The sequence below is a fragment of the Phocoena phocoena genome, chromosome 15, assembly GCF_963924675.1.
Source record: "Phocoena phocoena chromosome 15, mPhoPho1.1, whole genome shotgun sequence".
In the NCBI taxonomy this organism is placed as follows: domain Eukaryota; kingdom Metazoa; phylum Chordata; class Mammalia; order Artiodactyla; family Phocoenidae; genus Phocoena; species Phocoena phocoena.
The window spans coordinates 64,779,473-64,790,158 of NC_089233.1; positions in this window are offsets into that span (position 1 = coordinate 64,779,473).

The following is a 10,686-nucleotide window of genomic DNA, read 5'->3' on the forward strand; positions in this document are numbered from 1 at the left end:
AGCCCAGCACTTATTTTGAAAGCCACTGTTTATTGTGTGCTTACTATGTACCAGGAACTGGGTTAAGCACTTGACATGTCTTGCGTCATTCAGTGCCTACATTCACTCTGTATCGTGAATACAATCCAGTGATAGAATTATCCACAATTTGCAGCGGAGGCTGCAATTTGCAATAAAGGCTCAGAGAGGCGAAGTTATTTGCTCAGTCTCCCAGCTGGGAAGCACTGGAGCAGGGCTTGGAGCTCTGACCTGCCGCCAGTCCTTGACCATCGTGCTGTACTGCCTCCCAGTGGCCCCTTGTTCTCCACCTGTCCATCACGTTTTCTGCCTCTGCTGTGTAGTTTCTCTCTCTCGTTCGTGCTCACATTGTCATTCTCCTGCTTTGTGTGTGTTCATTCTCTCTCGAGACTGTGTTCACCCTCTCTGGAAACTTTGAGCAACTTGAGTAAAGCCCCTCTGATTATTAAGAAGTTTTTGTGACTTGGAAATCTGCAGAGAGGCCTGTAACTTGCTTTCTAATCATGGTTCTCTGGATTTATAGCTGCCTCTCTCCCAGTGGCCTATGGGATCTCCTTCTGCGTCATGTGGTTGCGGATCCACAGAGAACCTGCCCGGTAGGGTCAGTTCCCCTGGGGGCAGGGGCACTGTATCACCCAAAGGGGCAGTGTGGGAAGAGAGAAGGCCCAGCCAGTCAGAGTGGAATTCTCCTGGCTCACTGGTTTCCTAGCAACAACACAGAGGCAGAGAATTTTACAGAAGGATGGAGAAAGAGAGGCTATGATGTGGGTTCCAGCACACTTGCCTTTTCCGGAACTTCAAAACAATCAGCGCAGACTTCCCTGGTGGTGCAGTGGCTAAGAATCCGCCTGCCAATGCAGGGCACACGGGTTCGAGCCCTGGTCCGGGAAGATCCCACATGCCACAGAGCAACTAAGCCCGTTCGCCACAACTACTGAGCCTGCGCTCTAGAGCCCGTGACACAACTACTGAGCCCGCGTGCCACAGCTACTGAAGCCCACGTGCCTAGAGCCTGTGCTCTGCAACAAGAGAAGCCACTGCAATGAGAAGCCCGCGCACTGCAACAAAGAGTAGCCCCCGCTCACTACAACTAGAGAAAGCCTGCACGCAGCAACGAAGGCCCAATGCAGCCAAAAATAAATAAATAAGTAAATTTATAAAATGGGACAGCCTGGTTAAAAAAAACCAAACAGAGCAAAATATCCCCAAGTTTGGGTGATTTACTGATTATCTAGTCCATCTAGACTTAAAATTTACATATTAATCCCAATTAAAATTTACATATTAATCAACCAATTTCTTTAGTCAATCTATAATCAATTTCTATAGTCCTTTTAAAACTTTTTTATTCCCTGAGAAAACCAAAATTCAAAAAGAGTCATGTACCAAAATGTTCATTGCAGCTCTATTTACAATAGCCCAGAGATGGAAACAACCTAAGTGCCCATCATCGGATGAATGGATAAAGAAGATGTGGCACATATATACAATGGAATATTACTCAGCCATAAAAAGAAACGAAATTGAGCTATTTGTAATGAGGTGGATAGACCTAGAGTCTGTCATACAGAGTGGAGTAAGTCAGAAAGAAAAAGACAAATACCGTATGCTAACACATATATATGGGATTTAAGAAAAAAAAAATGTCACGAAGAACCTAGGGGTAAGACAGGAATAAAGACGCAGACCTACTAGAGAACGGACTTGAGGATATGGGGAGGGGGAAGGGTGAGCTGTGACAGGGCGAGAGAGAGTCATGGACATATATACACTGACAAACGTGGGGTAGATAGCTAGTGGGAAGCAGCCGCATGGCACAGGGATATTGGCTCAGTGCTTTGTGACTGCCTGGAGGGGTGGGATAGGGAGGGTGGGAGGGAGGGAGACGCAAGAGGGAAGACATATGGGAACATATGTATATGTATAACTGATTCACTTTGTTATAAAGCAGAAACTAACACACCATTGTAAAGCAATTATACCCCAATAAAGATGTTAAAGAAAAAACTTTTTTATTATGGAAAATTTCAAACATGCAGAAGAGTACTAGAGAGAATATTATAGTGAACTTCCATGAACCCATTGCTCAGCTTTGACAATTTTCAGTAAATAGTCACTGCCCATCTATCCAACAGTGTGGAATTGAAATAGTTTATTATTCACATTTCTAGCTCTATGCATCACACACAGTAGTTGCTCAGTAAATAAGTAAATGCTGGATGATTACAAATCCTTTCCCCTCTCTGGGTCTCAGTTTCCCTATCTGTGTGGTAAGAGGGTGGGACCAGATGATTTCTAAGAGATGCGGCGTGGTACGGTGGTCGGAGCATACGCTTTGGTGTTAGACACACTTGTTCAAATCTCGTTCATTCCTTAGCTGAGTGTCTTTAGGCAGATTTCAGCTCAGGTTCCTCATCTGTAAAATGGGGATGCTAGCTCCTGCTTCTCAGGGGTGGTTTTGAGCACTGAATAAAGTAACTCTTTTGTGACTAGTACTTATTACTGCTATTTTTAATATTAATATTCAGATGGGAAGATTCCATGTATTTCAGAAATGCAAAAGTAAATCGGAATTGACCAGAATTCAAACCCTAGGATTCAGCTTCTTTTTTTGTCCCAGTCGGCAGATAGTCAGGAGCTCAAGAACAGGGAAGTACAGCCACAGCCAGTGCCCCAAGTGTGGAGCTGGGAGCAGGCCCAGAGTGGGGGCCATGCAGGCTGATGCCATCTCCTCCTCTCCCTGCCCCTACCACACATGGGTGCCACAACCCCTGTGAGAGGAGCCTGCTGGCTGCCCCCTCCCTCAGTGAGACAGGCCCAAGCTGGAGAGCCCAGAGGTGGAGAGAGAGGCGCCACAGGGTGTCTCGTTGCTAGGAGACCCGAGGAGGCAGCAAGGACCCGTTGCCAGAGCTGGAAGGGAATGATGGACTGGTGTGGAGATGCAGGGCATGTGGCCCCAGAAGGGCCTTTATGGGGTTCTGGGCAGGGGATGGTGGTATAGCAACTGTGAGCTCAGCTGGGCGGAGGGGCTCTGTCGAATTCGGCTCCTTAGAAGTGGGCTCAGGGTAACCTGTTCAGTTCTTCCATTTAACTCCTTTTGTGTCAATCTCAGACCTGCATTTGAATCCTGACTCACTCTGTGACCTTTGGCAAATGTTGTGCAGCTATACTTGCTGGGCCTCATCTGTACAATGGGTATAATAATGCCTGCCTCACAAACTTTTGGGAGGGTTCAGTGAAATGTGTATAATAAAGTGCTCTATAAAAAGGAAGACAAAGTGTAAATGTGAAGGTTCACTACCACTCTTATCTTTATTATAATAATTATTATTTCTCTTACTGTAAAATGAGACACACTCTCTCCGGGATTGGACTCTCCCTGTCTGCATGAGATTCATGAACAGGGGGCCTTGGAGGAGGGGACTTCCACTGTGGAGGCTGTGTCAGGGGACTCTGGGCAATGGCTGGATGGGGCCCCCAGTTAGTGAAATCCCAGGGGGCAACTTGAGGAAGGCAGCAAATTTCAAAGCCAGAGGGAGACTTGATAAGGGTGGTGGTTGAAGTGGCAGAGGCGGGGGGGCTCTTGCTGAGATTCCAGGAAGGGCTAGGATGGTTCAGGCCAGAACCTGTGAGTGAGCTGAGGGTTATGGGCCTTTCTTGTTGCCTCTCTTATATAAATAATATATGTCCACACACATACACACAGCAGAAAATGAACAATGAAATAAAACCAAACCCAAACAAGCACAGAAGAAATTCCGCTATCATAAAACAATCCCTGGGAACATTATGTTTTGAATATTTCCTTCCAAGTTTTCTTTTTTCTATGTATGCATGCACATACTTTATAGAAATTGGGTCACATGTCCCATATGCCTTTAAAAACTCTGCATTATGTTATGAACATTATTACATAGAATCATATAGATCCATGACACTATATTTTAACAGCTGTATAGTATTTCAGGATATGTGTTATCACTATTTATATAAAATACCCACTATTTTTGGACATTTATATTAATTCCAAATTTCCACTTCACTCTGGTATACAAGACTCCTGTATACAACAGACAAATGTTCTTATGGCTACATCTTTGAGTATATCCATTGGTCTCACAGATAAATTCATAGAAGAGGTATTTCTGGATGAAAAGGTATGCACATTTTTAAGGCTTATCATGCATTTTTCCAAAGTGCCCTCCAGAGGGGACTTCCCTGGCGGTCCAGTGGTTAGGACTCTGCACTCTCACTGCCAAGGGCCCCTTTACTCCAGAAAGATGAAACCAGTTGATGGCTGCATTGACACTATCCAAGTCTGCCTGGTTGACTGGGTGCCCATTCATAACCAGATTGCAGTGGTGTGGGAGTGGGTGGCTTACAGATAGACTGGGCAGGGGAAGAGGTATCAACAGCCACTCTAAAAGGACTTGTGCAGAGAGAGGCCCCTGGTGGCCTGGTGGCACTGGCTGGGCTGGGCTGGGCTGGGAGAGGCTGTCGGTCTGGGTCGGCTGCACTAGCTCAGGCTGGGCGTCTTGCCGCTGGTGTGATCCTGGGCTCATGCTGGTGTGATCAGCATGGTCACCAATCCAAGGCATTCGTTCCAGAAGCCAATGCAGCCTCTCTGGCCATGCTGACAGACGTGGACATTCGCGTAATGGGTAGTGATTCATCGGAGCTGGTGGTGGCAGCGGGAGCTCTGACAGAGTGGAACGGCTCTCACCCGTCCTGTCACTCAGCCTTTAAAAATAACCCTCACCTGTTCCAAGTGGCCACACCACCAAGTGTCTGGAAGTGCAGTCCCTTGGCTGTGGCTGTGCGAGGGAGGGCATGGGCGTGGCGCTGTGTGTGTGTGTTTTGGAGGGGCTGGAGGTGGCATCTTGGAGCGTCTTTAGTGATTGGCATCTGAGCCAAGGATTTGGGGTGGGGTAACAAGAGGCCAGACTCCTCCTTTTCTCCCTTCTCGTGGCCGGGAACAATCTGTCTACTCTTTGGGAAGTGCCAGAGACAGCTGGTGGGGCAGGGGTGTCTTTCAGGACTATGTGCTCACTCTCTGCTGAGTCAGGGGGGACAGTGTGGAGAGACTGCCAAGGCCAAATGACAAGGGTGGAGGTAGGCTCTTGGAGGGATGCATAGCATTTAGCCGATCAACAACTGAATCTTATGAAAGCCCATTTCACATCTCATCTTTTTGGTGAAAATTTTAACATAGGTTTCCTTTAAATTAGATACAAATATAGCTGACTTCTTATCATGATGACTAGTGACCATCTAGCCAAGGTTTCTTAACCAAGTGTCCACAGACCCAAGGGGTGAACTATGCATGGGTTTCATGAGGTTTCTTGATGCTTGAAATCATAATAAGGTGTGTGTGTGTGTGTGTGTGTGTGTGTGTGTGTGTGTGTGTGTGTGTGTCTGGATGTGTGCCCATGTGCATTTTTCTGGGAGAAGCTCTGCAGTTTTTATTGCATTTTCAAAGGAAACCATGACCCATAAAAGGTTAAGAACACACTAGTCCAACACCCTCACATTAGAGGCAAGAAAATTGAATCCAAAGAGGAAAATGACTGCCCGAGATCTCACAGCCGAGATCAGAAACCAGGTTTATTGACGCTGTCCTCCCTGGCTAGCTCCCCGAGTCAGGATTGAGCTACCTGCAGTTGACAGAACCCCAGGCACCATTTCCTATGCCCTTTTGGCTGGCATGGATCCGAATGAAAAGGCTTGAGGCTTTCAGTGGCAGTGGGCAGCTGGGTGCTCACCTCCAGACATCCTATTCCCAGGTGGTCTTGTAGGGGAAGACTCCTGGGGCATCTCCTGACCTGCTTCCTACTGGGACATCTTAGCTCAGGACATTAAATCTGCCCCTTTTGCCTTGACATTCTCACCTGGTGGAAATGCTCCCTTGACACAGGAAGTGCCCCTGCCTTCCGGGAGAAGAACTGGCACTCTGGGCCTGGAGAAAAGTAAATGGTGGGATGGGGAGTGGGCCTAGGAATATTGTATGATGGACAGGCAGGTAGAGACAGATGCTGGTCCATTGTCTGTGGGAGGAATTCAACTTTGTACCATAGGAGTATAGATGAAGTGGCCCATGAGGATTAAAAATAATTAACATTGGGCTTCCCTGGTGGCGCAGTGGTTGAGAGTCCGCCTGCCGGTGCAGGGGGCGCGGGTTCGTGCCCCGGTCTGGGAAGATCCCACATGCCGCGGAGCGGCTGGGCCCGTGAGCCATGGCCGCTGAGCCTGCGCGTCCGCAGCCTGTGCTCCGCAATGGGAGAGGCCACAGCAGTGAGAGGCCTGCGTACCGCAAAAAAAAAAAAAAATAATAATAATAATTAACATTCATTGAGCACTTCCTATAGGCCAGGCACTCTTCTCAGACAAATACATGTATTAACTCCTTTAATCCTTATAAGACTGAGGCACAAAGGAATTAAGCACAGCTAGTAAACAGCTGAGCCAAGACATGCAAGACATGGAGGCAGGTCTTCTGACTCCAGGGTGTAGAGGTGTAGAGTCTGGAACCAGAGTGGGCTCCTAGCCTCTATGCCGGGAGCATGCATCAGAATCAGGAGAGGGCTGATAAAAGCACAGGCTGCTGCTCTGACCCCCAGTTTCTGACTTAGTAGATCTGGGATAGGGCCCAAGGATTTGCATACCGGGAAGTTCCTGGGTGATGCTGCTGTTCCAGGGACCACACTTTGAGAACCATGGCTCTCTGCTTTCCTGCTCACTGATAGGAAGAGGGAAACCCAGGGAATAGACGTGGTTATTGATCTCACCTGGATTATTGCAATGCCTGCCCTGGGTCCAGGCCTCTCTTACCTCCAGGTACCTACCCTTTACCGGGGACAAATTAATCTTCCTAAAGCCCAGCTCCGATCATGTCGTACTTCTGCTCAAAGCCTTCTGGTTTCTCTGCTGTGTGTACCGACCGGCGCTGTCCAGTAGAACTGTCTTTGGTGATGGAGACGTTCTGCACTGTCCAATATGGTAACCATCAACCACACGTGGCTATGACTTTTACATTTTATCCCATTTTAACTAATTTAAATGTAAATAATCACGTGTGGCTACTTGCTGGACAGTGCAGGAAACCCTTGGTGTGCCATTTGAGGCTCCCATTGGCACTATATGCCATTCCAGCCCCAGCCTCAACCTTTGGCATCCTTGGTTCTGGGTCATTCAAGGCCAGTTTCCTGGGAATTCCCTGGCAGTCCAGTGGTTAGGACTTGTCACTTTCACCGCCAGGGCCTGGGTTCAATCCCTGGTTGGGGAACTAAGATCCCGCAAGCCACGAGGTGCGGCCAAAAAAAAAAAAAAAGCCAGTTTCCTGAGTCTCCCCTGTACTTCCCAACCCTGTGTCTCGTTTTATGCTATCTCCTCCGTCTGGACTGTCCTTCTGGCCTGCCTTTAATGCTCAACCTAAATGCTACCTCTGCCTTGAAGCTTTCTTTGACACCTGCTCCTCTCTCATTTCTTTTCCCTCTGAACTCCCAAAACATTGTTTTCCCTTTCTGACAACCTTTAGTATTTTAGCCTCCTATTGCGGTTGGCTGATTTGTTGTTTCCTCTCTTTCCTTAAACTTTCAGCTTCTGGAGAACGTGACCGCGTTTTCTAGTGAGCCCGTGCCCCCAACACAGGTCCCTCCAGGCACACAGAGGCGTTCAATAAATCCCACAAACCTTTGTCCTGGTGCCTTGGGGAAACAGAGATGGATAACGTGCCCTTCCTGTCTTCAAGCTGCCACAGGCTCTCACGAGAGTCTGATTTGTGCCCAGAGGACCAGTGAAGCTAATGGTTATTTTGGGCAGGAAGATAAAAGCCACAGAGGGCCCAGTTGGCCAGGAGAGTCCTGCAAGAGCCGCCCAAGCAGAAGCCTGGGTTTACATACACAGACGGCTTCTCTCTGCCCAGCCTGGCCTGGTGCGAGGAAATGGGAACATCCAGACGTGGCTGCCTGGCCATTTCATGAAGCTGGGGATTAACAGTGATGCAGCGGCTGGTCTAGCTGTCTGGGGCAGATGGGTGGATGAGGAGAGGATTGCAAAAACTGCAGAGCAGTGCCAGCTCCTGGAAGTTGAATATTGGCTACGTGGCACCTGGGCTGGGAATGTAAGTGCAAGAAAATGTTTGTAGTCTGAGCAGCGGACAGACAGCAGGTGAAATTTTGCTGGTCTGGCTTGGGGGTTTATGAGTTCTTTAGGACAGTCCCTATTGAAATGGAAAGATGGTTGAAAAGAAAAAAAAACAAAACCCAGCTTTCTAGCTTCAGACTAAGAGTATTTCACACCCCAAAAATCTCTAGCATAGATTCATCTCTGGGACAAAAACATTAAAAAAAAAAAAACCTTATTGAAGTTATAATATAAATGCAGAAAAGTACACAGATCATAAGTTTACACATATTTATGTAACTACTTCCCAGACAGGAACTAAAACATGGCCAGCATCTTTAGAGTAAATTTGTGTTAAATCAAATGTATGCAGGATTAATGGTGGACAAACAAGCTGTGGAATCAGGCAAACCTAGAATTGAATCCTGGTTCTCCCACCTACTAGCAGTGTGACTTTGGACTAATGGCTTATCTGCTGTGAGCTTCATTTCCTCCCCTGTAAAATCAAGGTGGAATATATAATCTCTGCCTTACAGAGAAGTAAGAAATTAAAAACGGAAAATGTACGCATATTGCTAGACACAGTGCCAGCACGTAGAGGGGTCCCAAAGGCTCTCTGTGATGGTGATGTTGATTGATGGTGTCGCTGCAGCATCTTCTGGCACAGGGGACCACAGACAAACACACATAGCCTTTCTCCTGTTGCCTCCCGCTGCTCCCAGCCTCAGTGTGATCCTCTCTAAGGTCTCTTCTGACTGCAAGGAATCTGTGATGCCGTGATGATGCAAACCTCAGCTGACATTTCAGGCACCCGATGGGAGGCTGGGTGGATGTCTGAATCCAGTGGGAACGTGGCCAGATCTTTTATGTTCAGGCCCCAGGAGTATGGCTCCCAGACGTCTTAGGGGAGGGCTGATTTCCCAGGGGCAGCAGGAGCATGGAGATCCATTAAGAAATGTAGCCGAGGTGGAGTTTGGGTCGGCAGGGTCCTGGCATCCTGGGTGAACTCCTGACTCCGGCTTGCTCCCTGGCCTCTGGCTCTGAGAGTGCCGGTGTGTCCCCAGGGACACACACCATGCACGTATTTTGAGCTGGGTACTGAGGGGAGCAATTCACACATCCCAGGGCTGGAGGGCAGAGTGTAGGGGGGAGGGGGGAGGCCAAGAGGTTCCTTCTAGCTGGGAGGGCTTATTGTAAAGGGGAGGGGATCAGGAAGGACTTCCTGGAGGATGGCTGAAAGAATGACCGTGGGAAAGGGAAAGAGGGTCGCCCAGGGAGAGAGAAGAACCTCTGCAAAAGCAGAGAGGCAGTGCCAGCACCGCCGTGCCCTGGGGGCCCAGAACCATTGAGTCTGACTGAGCTTCCCCGCAGGGACCCTGAGGATGAGGCTGAAGAGGCAGGTGAGACCAGGCCGTGAAGGACTGCAGAGTCAGGCAGAGAGATTGGAGTTGCTTCATCAGAGAATGTGTGGCCACTGAAGGCTCTTCCCACGAGGGAGCAGAGCGGGACCAGCTCCTTAGAATCTGCACAGTCATCTGACCCACACTGTTTTTGGCCAAAGATAGTGGCCAAGTGTTCAAGCCACTAGAGTGGGCTGTGAGAGCCTCTGGGATGCGCAGCCCTGTGCAGGGGCCTGGCTGTGGGGGAAGTGCCGGGAGAGGGAGAAGGGGAGGAGCGATGGAAAGGAAGGGACAGGCAAGGTTCCCATCTTTGACAAACTACAGTCTTGTTGGAGAGGTCAGAGAGCCTCATCACAACTGAACTCCAAATTCAGAAGTAGAGACAAGAGATGTGTGGTGGGCCCAGCAGGCTAGAGGAGGGACAGACTGGGTGGCAGAGGCATGGAGGGTGAACTTCCTGGAGGAGAGGTGACCTTTGGAGGCTTTGGAGGGACTGAGGGTACCGCAGGGGCCTGCTAAGCCCTTCCTGGGTATTCTCTCATGTCATGGGAGCTTGAAGAGGTGGTGCGGATATTACCCCCATTGTACAGAGGTGGGAACTGAGCCTCAGAGAGGTTTAGGCCCTGCCCAAGGTCACACAGCTCCTGTATTATTAATGTAACTCCCCTGTCCCTGCCCCCGACCCCCTCCCCGGAGGTAACCATTGCCCCCAGGCTCTTCACCACACTAAGGATGGAAAAGTGCTTCGTGCTGTGTGACCCCCTGTGCAGCTTCATCATCATTCCAGGCCAGAGTATGACCGAAGGCAGGAGTGTGTAGTTTCCGTGGTCTGGGCTGGAAGGTTTGAGGGCACGGCGAGGTCCCTGGGGACTGTAGTGCTTTGGGAGGCTTCTTGGAGGAGACTGAAGGAGAGGCGGTAGGGGCAGCTGGAGCCGGGAGGTCCCCGTCAGGTGGGCATTGCTGCCCATCCCTCCGCCTCCACCCGGACACAGCTGCCCTGCAGGGCCTTCCAGAGAGCACCAAAGATCAGTGAGAGCGGCCCTGTCAGGCAGAACCTCCCAGGCCTGTAGATCACGCCGATCTGGAAAATTTGGCTTTGGTAACTTCCCTTCACGAGCTGGCCCAGCTCTCAGCTCCTGGGCTGCAG